The following is a 12,469-nucleotide window of genomic DNA, read 5'->3' on the forward strand; positions in this document are numbered from 1 at the left end:
GCAAGGTAAACATCTAATGTAAAAAGTGATAGTAGTTACAGAAGCTGGAAAAGGGAGAGGAAAGAGCCATGGGTTAGTGGTAAAACATCTGTTTGGCATGCAGAAGGTCCCAGGTTCAATCCACAGAACCCAGTTAAAAGGATCAGGTAGTAAGTGATGCAAAAGACCTCTTCCTGAGACCCTGGAGTGCAGTTACCAGTCTGAATAGGCAATACTGACCTTGATGGATTCAGTATAAGGCAGATTCATGTGGCAAGGGAAAAGAAGAAGGTGATTTTGAGCTCCGTTCTGTTTCCTCTTGAAATCACTTTCCCCCACGTTGTCCCATTTCCAAAAGAACCCGAGTATCGGAGGTTAGCTTCTCATTGCTACTGTGTAATATGAAGTTTTCCGTAAGTAAGATATAGCTTTCACATTAAATATTCACCCTGAGAAGTTTCACTTACATTTGAGCAGTTTTCAGTACGGTAAGCCAGAGTGATGGAAATAACATGGTTTAAATCCACCCCCCCTTGCCATGAATGCTACCGGGTAATCTTGGCCAGTCATTCTCTCACAGCCTAACCTACCTCACGGGGTTCTTGAAAGCATAAAACAGAGGAGGAGAGAATCACATACGTCTCCCTAAACTTCTTTAAGGAAGTGCGAGGTTGTTGTTTTTAAATGGATCAAACAATAAAACATATGTTTCAATTAGGGTTGCCAGCTCTGGGTTGGGGAATTCCTGGAGATTTGGGGGCGGAGCCTGGGAAAGGTAAAGTCTGGGGAGGTGAAGGGAGTTCAACAATGATGTGATGCCATAGAGGCCACTCTCTGAAGCAACATTTTATTTAGGGAAACAGATCTATGTAGTCTGGAGGTCATTGTAGTTGTAGGAGACATCTCTAGGAGACTGGCATCCCTATGGCTACCCTAGAATCATAAACCATGTCTTAGGGCCAAGCTACACATGACGAATGACACTTGAACAGCAAGCGTATTTCTCCCTGTTCACTTGCCTTCCACTCAATCCACTTGCCGTTCAAGTGTCATTCGTCATGTGTAGCTTGGCCCTTAGGAACAAACTTGTTACAGAATGCAAGAGTTTAGGTTAATGAAAACTGCTCTTGCTAGATCAGACCAAAGGTCCACATCCTCCAGCATTTTGTTGCCAGCACTAACCAGACAGATCTCTGGGAAGCTCACAACCAGGGTGTGAAGGCAGCTGACCTCACCTTTTTGCCCCCAACATCTGGCACTCAGAGGTATTCTGCATCTGAACAAGGAGGATGTAATGTCAGGGAAGAGGGTCTTTCTGTTTCACTGCTCCAAGTGGCGTTGAGTTGCAAGCCTTGTTCCCCTTCCCCACCCACCCCCCACCTTCTTCCTTTCTGCTCCAGTGAACCCAGGGCTTTGATTTTGAGTCTTCTTTGACACAATGAACAACATTGTTGCTTCAAAGCAAACTCACAGGCTGGCTGAATGAATACTGCACATACACACAAAAAACCCTGACTCAGAACGGGGGTGGGGGACGCCCTTGACAGAGAAGCCCTTACAGAGCTGAGCGGACTGAGTCACCAGCTTGAGGAAAGCACTGCCCATTTCGTTGCTTTGCCTTCCAAAATCACTTCGACGGCAGCCCACAAACAATTTCAATTTCAGGCTCCCATTGACCATAGTGGCTCACTCCGTGATGCCAATGGGTTGAGGAGCAGGACATTCATGAATCAGGAGGTAAACAAAGGAGACATTTCTCACAAGTGCGGGCCTGCTATATTTATCCCCAGTCTCATGATCCACAAAACTTTTACTTTATATTATTTATTATTAGCACCGCCCACCCATTTGCACAAACGACAAGAAGCTTGACTCAACCATTGTGTGGAGATCCTATTTTTAAGACCTTCGACCCTCGATGGATCAGGAGGACAAGAGGAGTGTATCAGCCGGCACAAGCTGCCAATAACAGAGCCAAATGCTGATGCCTGTCATGGAATATCTCAACTGCAGTAAAGGAGAAAATAAATGAAAGCAAAACTGTCATAGAATGAGTAGGTATCAGCCAGACAAAGAACACAATTTTATACAAAGCGTTCTCTGAGATATGGGTGCTGCTTCTGAGGCCTACACATTGACAGTTCCCAGTAGTGTTGCCACTAAATTCCTGGAGATTTGGGGGAACAGAACCTGGAGAGAGTAGGGTTTGGGAAGGGTAGGAATCTTAGTGGGATATAATCTCATAGATTCCAGCCTCCAAAGCAGCCATTTTTCCCCAGAGATACTGATCTCTGTTGCCTAGAGATGAGCTGTAATTCTGGGAGATCTCCAGCCACCATCTGGAGGCTAGCGACCCTAGTTCCCAGCAAGGTCAGTTGTAGGATTGCTATTCCCCCGCCAGGGGCGGGGGATCCCAGACTCCCACCTTCTCCCCCTACCCCCACTTACCTGGCCAGCAAGGGGCACACCCCCAGGGCACCCCCGGTGGCACAGGCACACCCCCAGGCAACGCGGAGTGCCCACGCACCCTGCCACGGCATGCTCCCATGCCCTGCAAAGGGCCCATTTCAGGCTGAATAAGGCCTGGGGGGGGGGCGATTAAGCCCTTTGGGGGATTCAGCCCTTCCCGGAAGTTACATCATCACGCATGCCCAGGAGCGCGCACACACTGTGTGCGCACACAAAGGAGAACTCAGAAGTCAGTGCAGGGTAAGTGCCAGCATCCCAGTCTCCTGCCGGGGGACTTAAGGGAACTGGCAACCCTAGTCAGTTGTCCTCCTGCCCTCCGCAATTAGTACTTAGGGCTAATATAAAGCCTGATAATTTTGCAAGGCCTAGATGAAAAGGCCTTGCATTCTGCTATTTCTTCTGGACTTGACAGAGCCTAGCTTAAAGAGTAACAGGCAGTGTTCAGACAGTATTCACAGTGAGAGACACTTTCAGAATGCTGAGAACATGTAGTGGATCTCACAACAAAATGGCTGCCATGGCTGTGAGCAGGCCCAATCCCAAAATGTCTGCCATGGGGGCTAGGTCGAATTGCATAAACTTGGGAGGTTCCATAAAATGTTAAAAGGTTTTGGGTTAAGTATCCTCCTATGAGGGAGCCAGATGTTTCCTAATGAGTGCTCCCTGCAGACACAAAAGCGATACCCCAAGCTCTTCTGAGGCACTTCCTGCTCCAATGTGATGGAGGAAAATAATGACCGGCTCTTTGTTTATGGGAATTGATGCTTTGGGGAAGAAGCAAGTGGGCACCAGGAAACATATTAATGGGCAGCATGCTGAAGATCACAGCAATCTTTCACCCTCTGGTCTGACTTGTCCACACAGGAAAATCCAGTTGTGAATGACTACTGTTGTGCAAAAATATCCAACCATGTGTGGATTCAGCTGGAACGAAAACATTGGCAATTATAATGATATCACAATGCAGAATTCTGGAAATAATTTCCTGACAATATTAGCTAATAGGCATATGAATTATCACCTTTTGATTAATTTAGATATTTACAGCCTAGTATTCTCCCCCATGGTACCCAAAACAACTTACAACATTGTTTCCCCTCTACTTTATCTTCACAACAACCTTGTGAGGTAGGCTAAAATCAATGACTAAACACATTACAGTGGTTGTGCAAACTCATGAATTCTCCCATACTCTTTACCATGCTGGATGTAAAACAAAACAAAAACTGGAAAAAGAAGAATGGGAGAAAAAAAGAAGTTTCAGGCAACTTAAGCCTTCTTATCAGCATTCTGTGCAGAGGTCTTAAGATGATGATCTGAGCTATTAATTCCCCCTCTCCATCTGTTGTTCAGCATCCACTCTGATGAAGAATTCTGGAGAACATGAAAGCTTGAACACTGTTTTGTATTATTTTGGACAGTCTTAATAAAAAGTATTACATGCCTTTAGTTTTTGGATTTAGCTGAACCCTCAGAAGTTACATGAGGCAATCTATTTTGAAAAATACTAATCAAGGATCAACGCTTTCTGGAACACCTTTCAGGAGTGAGGACAAAGTTAAAAATCAGTGGTCTAGAAATGGCAATTTATTTATTTTGTGCTGTTTTATCTTTCCCCTCCTTCTCCAAAGAGCTCAGAGGGCAGCATACATCCCTCTCCTTCAATTTACCCTTACAATTGATCTCCAGATGACAGAGATTAGTTCTCCTGGAGAAAATGGCTGCTTTGAGGGGAGACTCTATGACTCTCTGGCAGTATATCCTTCCAGGCTCCACTCCCAAATCTCCAGGAATTTCCCAACCCAGAGCTGGCAACCACAATAAACAACCCTATTAAGTAGGTCAGGCTGAAAGAGAGTGACTGGTCCAAGATCACCGTCCAAGCTTCATGGGTCTGCAGGGATTTCATAGAATCATAGAGTTGGAAGGGGTCTTACAGACCATCGAGTCCAACCCCTCACCCCATGCAGGATGAGCTTAATGCATCCCCGGCACATAGGGTTGCCAGGCCCCCTCAACCTCCTGGTGGGGGAGTAGGGCCTGGAACTTACCTGTTTTGGTGTGTGTGCACGTGCCCCCGCAAGCATGATGACATCACTTCCATGAAGTGACATCATCACACAGCCTATGGACGCGCACCCACACTCCACAGGGACCCGAAATGTGCATGTTTCAGCCCAGATCTGGCTCATTTCGGGCACAGAAGGTGCGCTCCCCCCGCTGGCCAGGTAAGCAGGTATGGGGTGTGGGAGGTGGGGGCGGGGGCGGGGGATTCACTGCCCCCCAGTGGGGGTCTGGCATCCCTACCAACACCTATTTGTCCAGCTGCTCCTTGAAGACTGCCTGGAAGGGGAACCCACCACATTAATAGGCAGCCAATTTCACTGCTGAATTACTCTTAATATGAAGAAGTTTTTCCTAATGTCCAGCCGGAACCTTCACTCCTGTGATTTAAACCCATTGTTTTAAGTCATATCATCTGTTGCCAATAGGAACTGTTCCCTCCCCTCCCCTAAGAGACAGTCTTTTAAATACTTAAAGAGAGCAATCATGTCTCCCCTCAGCCTCCTCTTCTCCAAACTGAACATTCCCATGTCCCTCAAGGCCAAACTACAAGTGACAAATGACACAAGTTGGACACTTGTCAACTTCCCTCAAGTTTTGACGGGAAATGTAGGCAGCTTGGTGGAATGTTAGACAAGTGACAGTTGAAAAGTCCATTGGACAGCAGTTGGAGAGCCAAGCTGCAAGACCAGGATGCCTACATTTCCCATCAAAACTTGAGGGAAGCTGACAAGTGTCCAACCTATGTCATTTGTCACTTGTAGCTTGGCCCTCAGTCTTTCCTCCGAGGGCTTGGTCTCCAGGACCCTGATCATTCTGGTAGCTCTCCTCTGTACCCGTTCCAGTTTGTCCACATCCTTTTTGAAATAAGGCCTCTAGAATGGCACACAATATTCCAGGCGGGGACCTGGCCAATGCTGTATATAGTGGGGCAATGACCTCCTCTGATTTGGATGTTATGCATGTCTTGATACACCAGAGTCTCCTTGATCCTAGGCTGACACTTTAACCACCACACCAAGTGGGCTTTCCAAAGGTGTAGGTCATTGGAGCAGTACACTGACCCAAAGCCCCTTTTCAGCAATTGATAGAAACTTGTTATTAACTTCAGGAAGAGCTACATATATGGTTCACCTAGTTGGTGATGGTAGTCAATATAGCCCTGTGAACATGCTGTTTAGCCTCTGCTAGACATGTGTGCTAGAAAACACTCAGTGGCTACTAGCTCTCCAAATGTAGCCATAAGTGATGCAATTTAGTTCCCCATTCCATGCTGATTAATAATGTATCATATTGTATATAAAATAGTTTATATACAAATTTGCAAAAGAAAATGTGGGAGAACAAATTCATTGCAGTTGTCTCTGTGTTTCTTGTTCTTTGGTACTAACAGCAGAATGTATACCCATAGGTGCCTGGTGTTTTCTCTAGACTTCACTGAATAGCAGGTGCAGTGGAGAAGGAAACACAAAGCTGTCTTTATTCATTTAGGTATTCAACTCACCCACAAGGCAAGCCACAAACCAGACACCTCTCAGTCTAACTCACATTTCCTCTGAAATAACTAAGGGACACCTCCTCAAGGCTCCCCTTGCTAGCAAACTCTACATTTATAATGTATGGCATTGAATGTATAGCCAACTGCAACCAGCAGTTCAAAACCGAATTTTAACCTTTGTTCGATGGCAGCGTGTGAACTTTGGTAGCTCAAGGCCATTCTGTGGGAGCTTTTTGTTTGCTTCTGCAGACAGATTCATTCCTGTGGTAAAATACAATTCTGAACTACGTCCTTTTGCTATGACTTGCCCAGAGGATTTTGTTTTTGAGGATAGAAGCAGTGCCCAGTTATTAAACTAATGAAGAACTTGGGGTGGAAGGTCACTACTGCTAGGCACAGTATAGTTTTGCCCTCTGAAGAGGATTCATTCTGAGTGAGTCATGCTTACTGCAGAGGGATTAAAATTTCTGCATTCCTTCATAAATATCAGCCCACACGGCTGGCCTCATGTGTGGCTGACAGGAGCATGCGTAATGGAGGCAAAGAATTTCCAGACCCGAAATACTATCATTCACTTTCAAAAATGAATGACAAGCATTTCTGGGAACTGGTTGACAATTTCTGACTCAAATTATGGAGGAAATTAAATTAGAAATTAGGCTTTCCTTCAAAGAAACAACTGAACAATGCCGTTGTTGTTGACTAACAGTTCTTGAGTGCACAACACCAACATCTATCACTGAGTTGACTTTCATGGGCTATTCATGGGTGATGAATGTTATTCTAAAGTTCAAATGCTCTGGGTTAGCTGAATTGTGAACTACTACTCCAGTGGCTTCGTTTGGTTCTGTTTTTGAATGGACACAAATAAACCATAATCTCACAGGGTGAAAATCAGCAGTGAGGTGAATTTATGGATATGTTTACAGTGTCTCTTACAGTGAGTTGACAGTGCATCCAGCAAACTGTTTGTAATCATCAGGTGACAATTAAAAAATTATGCTGACCCTGTGGGGATGCTGAGATACGCTAACCACTTCACTCTGAAGTAAATGTCATAAATTCAGCATCGCTTTTCATGTCTCTCATCCAGCATCACTTAGAGATGAAAAATGTATTACTTATTTGCATGGATTTTGCTTCCTCTTCACATGTGGGACGCTCTTCCGCCAAATCCCACCCCCCTGCCCCTTTTCACAGCATGGATCCAAATTGTTGCTCCATATTTTCATGAATACGACGTCTCCCATGGGTCAGAAATGACTCAGTGCTTGCACAGGGGACTACCTTTACCTTTACCTTATTTACATGAATATTGTTATCAATGATACTCTTAAATTAATTGTACATCATATTCCATGTTCAAAGTCACAGACATTTTTTATTCAAGGATTATAATACAGAGCCCAATCACTGTTACATATTACTGCCCAACTACCACAATTGCTGTTCTTCTAGTTGTTTTTTTTTGTCTCATATAGAACTGGCTTCAATATTCCCAAACCCTCTGCCCTTTCAGTATTTGTTCTGACTGAACTGAATGAAATGGTTTGTTGGTAATATTCAGAAAGGGTTGTTAATCTTCAAAAAAAAATTGCTTAAGTAGGTCAAGGACAATGGAAATGCAAGGAAGAAAGGAGAGAGTACGAGTCGAACCACACGATACGAATTACACGAGACCGAGTGAGTGTCAGGAGTCCTGTCTTACCCCAAATGCCCATGTCCAGCATTCTGTCGATGAGCACGTGTCCTGGTCCAGGCACGCATTCAAAATTTTCTGCTCCAGTGTAGCCATGACGGCGCATGTACACAGTCACGATCAGTAGGTCAGCAATGCAGAGCATCCTTATTTCCTATATCTTCCACTTCCTATCTGTGCAAAGTGGAGGTACATGATGGGATATCATGGAGGTACGCAGAGAAAACCTGTGCCACTGCAAACACGGGTTTGATGGAGGTCCTGCAGTCCTGGCAGGACCTCCAATGTTGAAAAACAATGTTGGAACACGTGTAAGTAAGTTTTCGTGTCATTCGTGTGTAATTCGTATCATGTGGTTCGGCTCTGAGTCAGCAGATAATTCAAGTGACAGAGAGATTTCCCAACCAGCAGCGGTATAGATATTGCCACCTAAAAGGACTGTGTGCAGTGTTTCTTCCAAACATTGCATTGTCTCAGTGGCTTGGGGAGGGCCGTCTGGATTTTATATAAGGAGCAGCAGTGCTTTCATTTCCCTTTGCCCATCCTGAGTGACTCCCTTATGGAAAAAACTGTTTGTGGATCCTTCTGTAGTTTGCTTGCTATTTGTAATTATTGCTGTGTGGATGTGCTTTGTGTGATAAGGGCCTGAATTGTTATAGTGTACGAGAGAGTGTTGCTATTTAGCTAGTGTTTGTGGTTTTCTCACAAAGCAGTGTACATACTATTAAAGTGCCTTCTACCAAACACTATCATCCCAATGTTTAGCCTGGCACTAAAATATTTGGTAGCTGAGTAATCCTGTATGAGTGCTCTCTAACTACTCCTTTTGCATGACAAAAGCTTTAAGGACAGCATATTAGCTAGGTCATGGGCACTAGCCAATACCAGATCATAGAGTAGGGCTGCCTCTCTCCAGGTGGTGGCTGGAGATCTCCGAGAATTACAACAGACCTCCAGGCCATAGAGTTCAGTTCTAGGGTTGCCAGGCTCCAGGTGGTGGCTGGAGATCCCCTGGAATTACAAGTTATCTCCAGGTGACAGAAATCAGTTCAACTGGAGAAAACGGCTGCTTTGGGGGGGGGGGGTGGACTTTATGGCATTATACCATTGTGAGGCCCCTCGCCTCCCCAAACCCCACCCTCTCCAGGCTCTACTCCCAAAATCTCCAGGGATTTCCCAGCCTGGACCTGGCAACCGTATTCAGTTCCCCTGGAGAAAATGGCTGTTTGGGAGGGTGAATTCTATGGCAATATACTCTAATGAGGTCCCTCCCCTCCCCTAACCCCACCTCTCCAGGCTTCACCCTCCCAAATCTCCAATAATTTTCCTGTCCGGCGCTGGAAACCCTATCTTAGAGATATGTTGTGAACGTGTGAAACTACCTTAAAAGTAGGTGCCATATCATTAGTCCATATAACAAAGTACTATCAAGTGTCTGGCTTTTCTTCAGAGCTGCAGCCTTTCCATCTCAAATTCTTCTACTTTCTCCCCACTAGTCAGACCTTACCTGGACTACTGTACCCAGTTCTGAATGCTGCGGTTTAAAAAAGATTTTTTAAAAAAGATTTAAACTGAACCTGGACTGAACCTAAGACCTTTTGCATGGAAAGCAGAAGTTCTGCCACTGAACTACGGTCCCTTGTTGATAGTTTTGTCTCTTTTCAAACTTACATGCACGTTTTCATCATCGTCATCCCAATCTAGGAATAGGAGAGCTGCTCCAGAGCCAGTTTTGTAAGGAGCAGGATATGTTTTGTACTCTGCCTAGACCATTGACATTTAAGAGCTGTTGCTTAATTCAAGACAACTGGCTCAAAGGAGGCCTCATTTGAATTCAATTAATGCTATTCCTGAAGGTCAGTAAATAAGGGTCTTTCCACGCCATTTTTTTTAAAGAAAGCAAGAAATGCATTTTGTCCACTTAGTACTGCAGGCCCTCAGCAACAACTGTGATCGGTATCGGCTCACCCCCTGCACCACCACAGAGGGCAACAAATGAGCTGGTGCCCATTGTGGATGCTGCTGCCTGGCTCTGAGACGAGGGACCTTGAGTGTGCTGGCATCCATCACTATAGCAGCTGCTCCACTTGGCTTGTTCCTGGGCCATTGGTATTTTATTTATTTATTCAAAACATTTTAAAGCTGTCTTTCCACCCTATATGGGGTCCCCAAGATGGCAAACAATAAACCGATTAAAACACAATGACCAATACATACACGTATATAGAAACAACAAAAAACGATTAAAACAGAATAAATAAAAAACATGAACGGGTCAATGAGAATCAGCGAGGGAATGCCAGACAAAACAAAAAAAAGTCTTCACTTGCTGGTAGAAGTCAATGATAGAGGGAGGCAGATGGATACCCCTGGGGAGAGAAATTAGGGTTGCCAGCACTGGGTAGGGAAATTCCTGGAGATTTGGAGGGTGCAACCTGGGGAGGGTGGGTTTTGGGAAGGGGAGGGACCTCAGCGGAGTGTAATGCTATGGGCCGTTTCCACACGGCTTACCTTATTCTGCAAAATAGCGAAATCTCACGTGAAACCTTGCGAGAAGACGCAATAACAGCATCTTCTTGCGAGATTTCGTGCGAGGTTTCGCTATTTTGCAGAATAAGGTAAGCCGTGTGGAAATGGCCATGGAGTGCACATTCCAAGGCAGCCATTTTCTCCAGGGAAACTGATCTCTGTCACCTGGAGATAAGTTGTCATTCCAGGAGATCTCCAGCCACCACCTGGAATTTGGCAACCCTAAGAGAAATCCATAGTTTTGGTGCCATGCCTGATGAGGCCCTTCTTTGGGTTGCCACTCTTCTAGCCTCAGATGGCAGAGGCACCTGAAGCAGGGCTTTCAGTGGTCAGGGATGTTGATTTGAACTTCCAAATCTGCCTCTGCTCCCTGTAATGAAGAGAGCCTAAAGAATAATAGCTACAGAAAGTCCCACATTTTGTTTATATGTTTTAAAATTAATATTGTTTTTAAAAATACAAACTATTCCGCCAAGTGGTACTTCAAATGTGAAATATATATTTGAAGCATGTCAAAAATATGAGCCCCAATCCATAATGTTTTCCCAAAATTAATATCAAATCAGAACTATCTCTGCACATCAGGGAAAGAAAAACTTGATTTGCTCTTTCTTTTATCTGAAGATTTTAAGGCAGAGGAGTCAAGTATGAATTGTAAGTCTTGGGTTATTTTCAAGGTGTGTCCCCCTGCCTGTTCAACCTCTATGTCTGGCTGCTGTTGGCAAAGATTGTACTATACCAGTCCAACACAACCTGTGACTCATTAAGCCAAACACGACCCACTAAACTAGACAGTTATATAACCCACCTGCCATCTAGAGTGGCCTATTGGGGCTCCTCTCATGACTGTCTGTCTAGGAATAGAAGATAGACAGGAGGTAGCCAGTCCCTGGCAGGAGATCAGATTACAAGGTTGGTGGGCTGCATTCTAATTTGTATACATCTATATACATAAAATCATAGAGTTGGAAAATACCTCCAGGGTCATCTAGTCCAACCCTCTGCACAATGCAGGAAATTCAACTACTCCCCCAGTGACCTCTCTCCATGGCCAGAAGATGGCAAAAAACCTCCAGGATCTTTGGCCAAACTGGCCTGGAGAAAATTGCTTCCTGACCTCAAAGTGGCGATCAGCATTACCCTGGGCATATAAGAAAGGGCCACAAGAACTAAGCACTGATGTACTGTAACTGTATAAATGACTTCTTATACTGAGGATACCTGAGTCATGAATAAATGGAAATTAAAAAAATACAAATACGTTTACCACTCATATACCCAAGGTTGTTTCATATTCAAGCTTTTCTAATCAATGCAAGCGTACAGGATTAAATGCAATTTTCTCCATCCTCAGAGCAGCTGTGTACATGATGGACCAAATTTTTTAATGCCACAAATCTGTTGGTTTGACAGAAAGCATTGAGGGATCTGTTGCAGCCTTTAAAAAGTCTGTTTTAATTATTTTCCATTTACAAAACAATTTACTGTTACAAGTGAAAGTAATAAAAATCAACACACAAAAAGTGAAGTAATCCATCGCAGTCGTTTAAATATTCTCTGAAATATTGCCAACAGTCTCTAGGCGACCAGCCTGGAGATCTCACGAATTACAACTGATCTCCAAGTGATGGAGATCAGCTCCCCTGGAGAAAACGGCTGCTTTGGAAAGGAAACTCTGTGGCATTATACCCTGATGAGGTCTCTCCCCTCCCTCAAACCCTGCCCTCCTCATGCTGCACCCCAAACGTCCCAGAGCTGGCAACCAAAGGGGAGACTGCAAGGAAAGAAGGCTGCCGAGGCTAGGACAAGGGAAGACTTCCTTGTAGGCAGCTCGCACAAAGAAAAAGTAGCGAGCTCTCAAGGAACTAGAGACAGAGAGCACAAGGCGGCAGAGGACACCACCAAGCATAGCTGCTAACAGTCAAGCTAAACAAGGTTGGGTCTGGGTTCCCCACAGCCGCACAGCAGTTGTGAGAAATGGCTGTTAAAAAATAAAGAGCCCAGATGGCCTCAGAACACCACCATGGGGGGAGGGCTACCATGGGTTCTTCCTTTCCCCTAAACTGTTTTCCAAAATATTGAGTGAGGAGGATTTTCTGTTTTTACTGTGGAGCAGTAAAAATGGGGGGGGGGCTCCCTCTGTGCTATTTTGACATGAGAGATGGCTTGGGGGAGGCAGGGACAGTTCCTCTCTCCCCCCTTGCCATTCTGAGGCCATTTGGACTCTCCTG

This window comes from Eublepharis macularius, chromosome 8 (assembly GCF_028583425.1).
Source record: "Eublepharis macularius isolate TG4126 chromosome 8, MPM_Emac_v1.0, whole genome shotgun sequence".
Classification (NCBI taxonomy): Eukaryota; Metazoa; Chordata; class Lepidosauria; order Squamata; family Eublepharidae; genus Eublepharis; species Eublepharis macularius.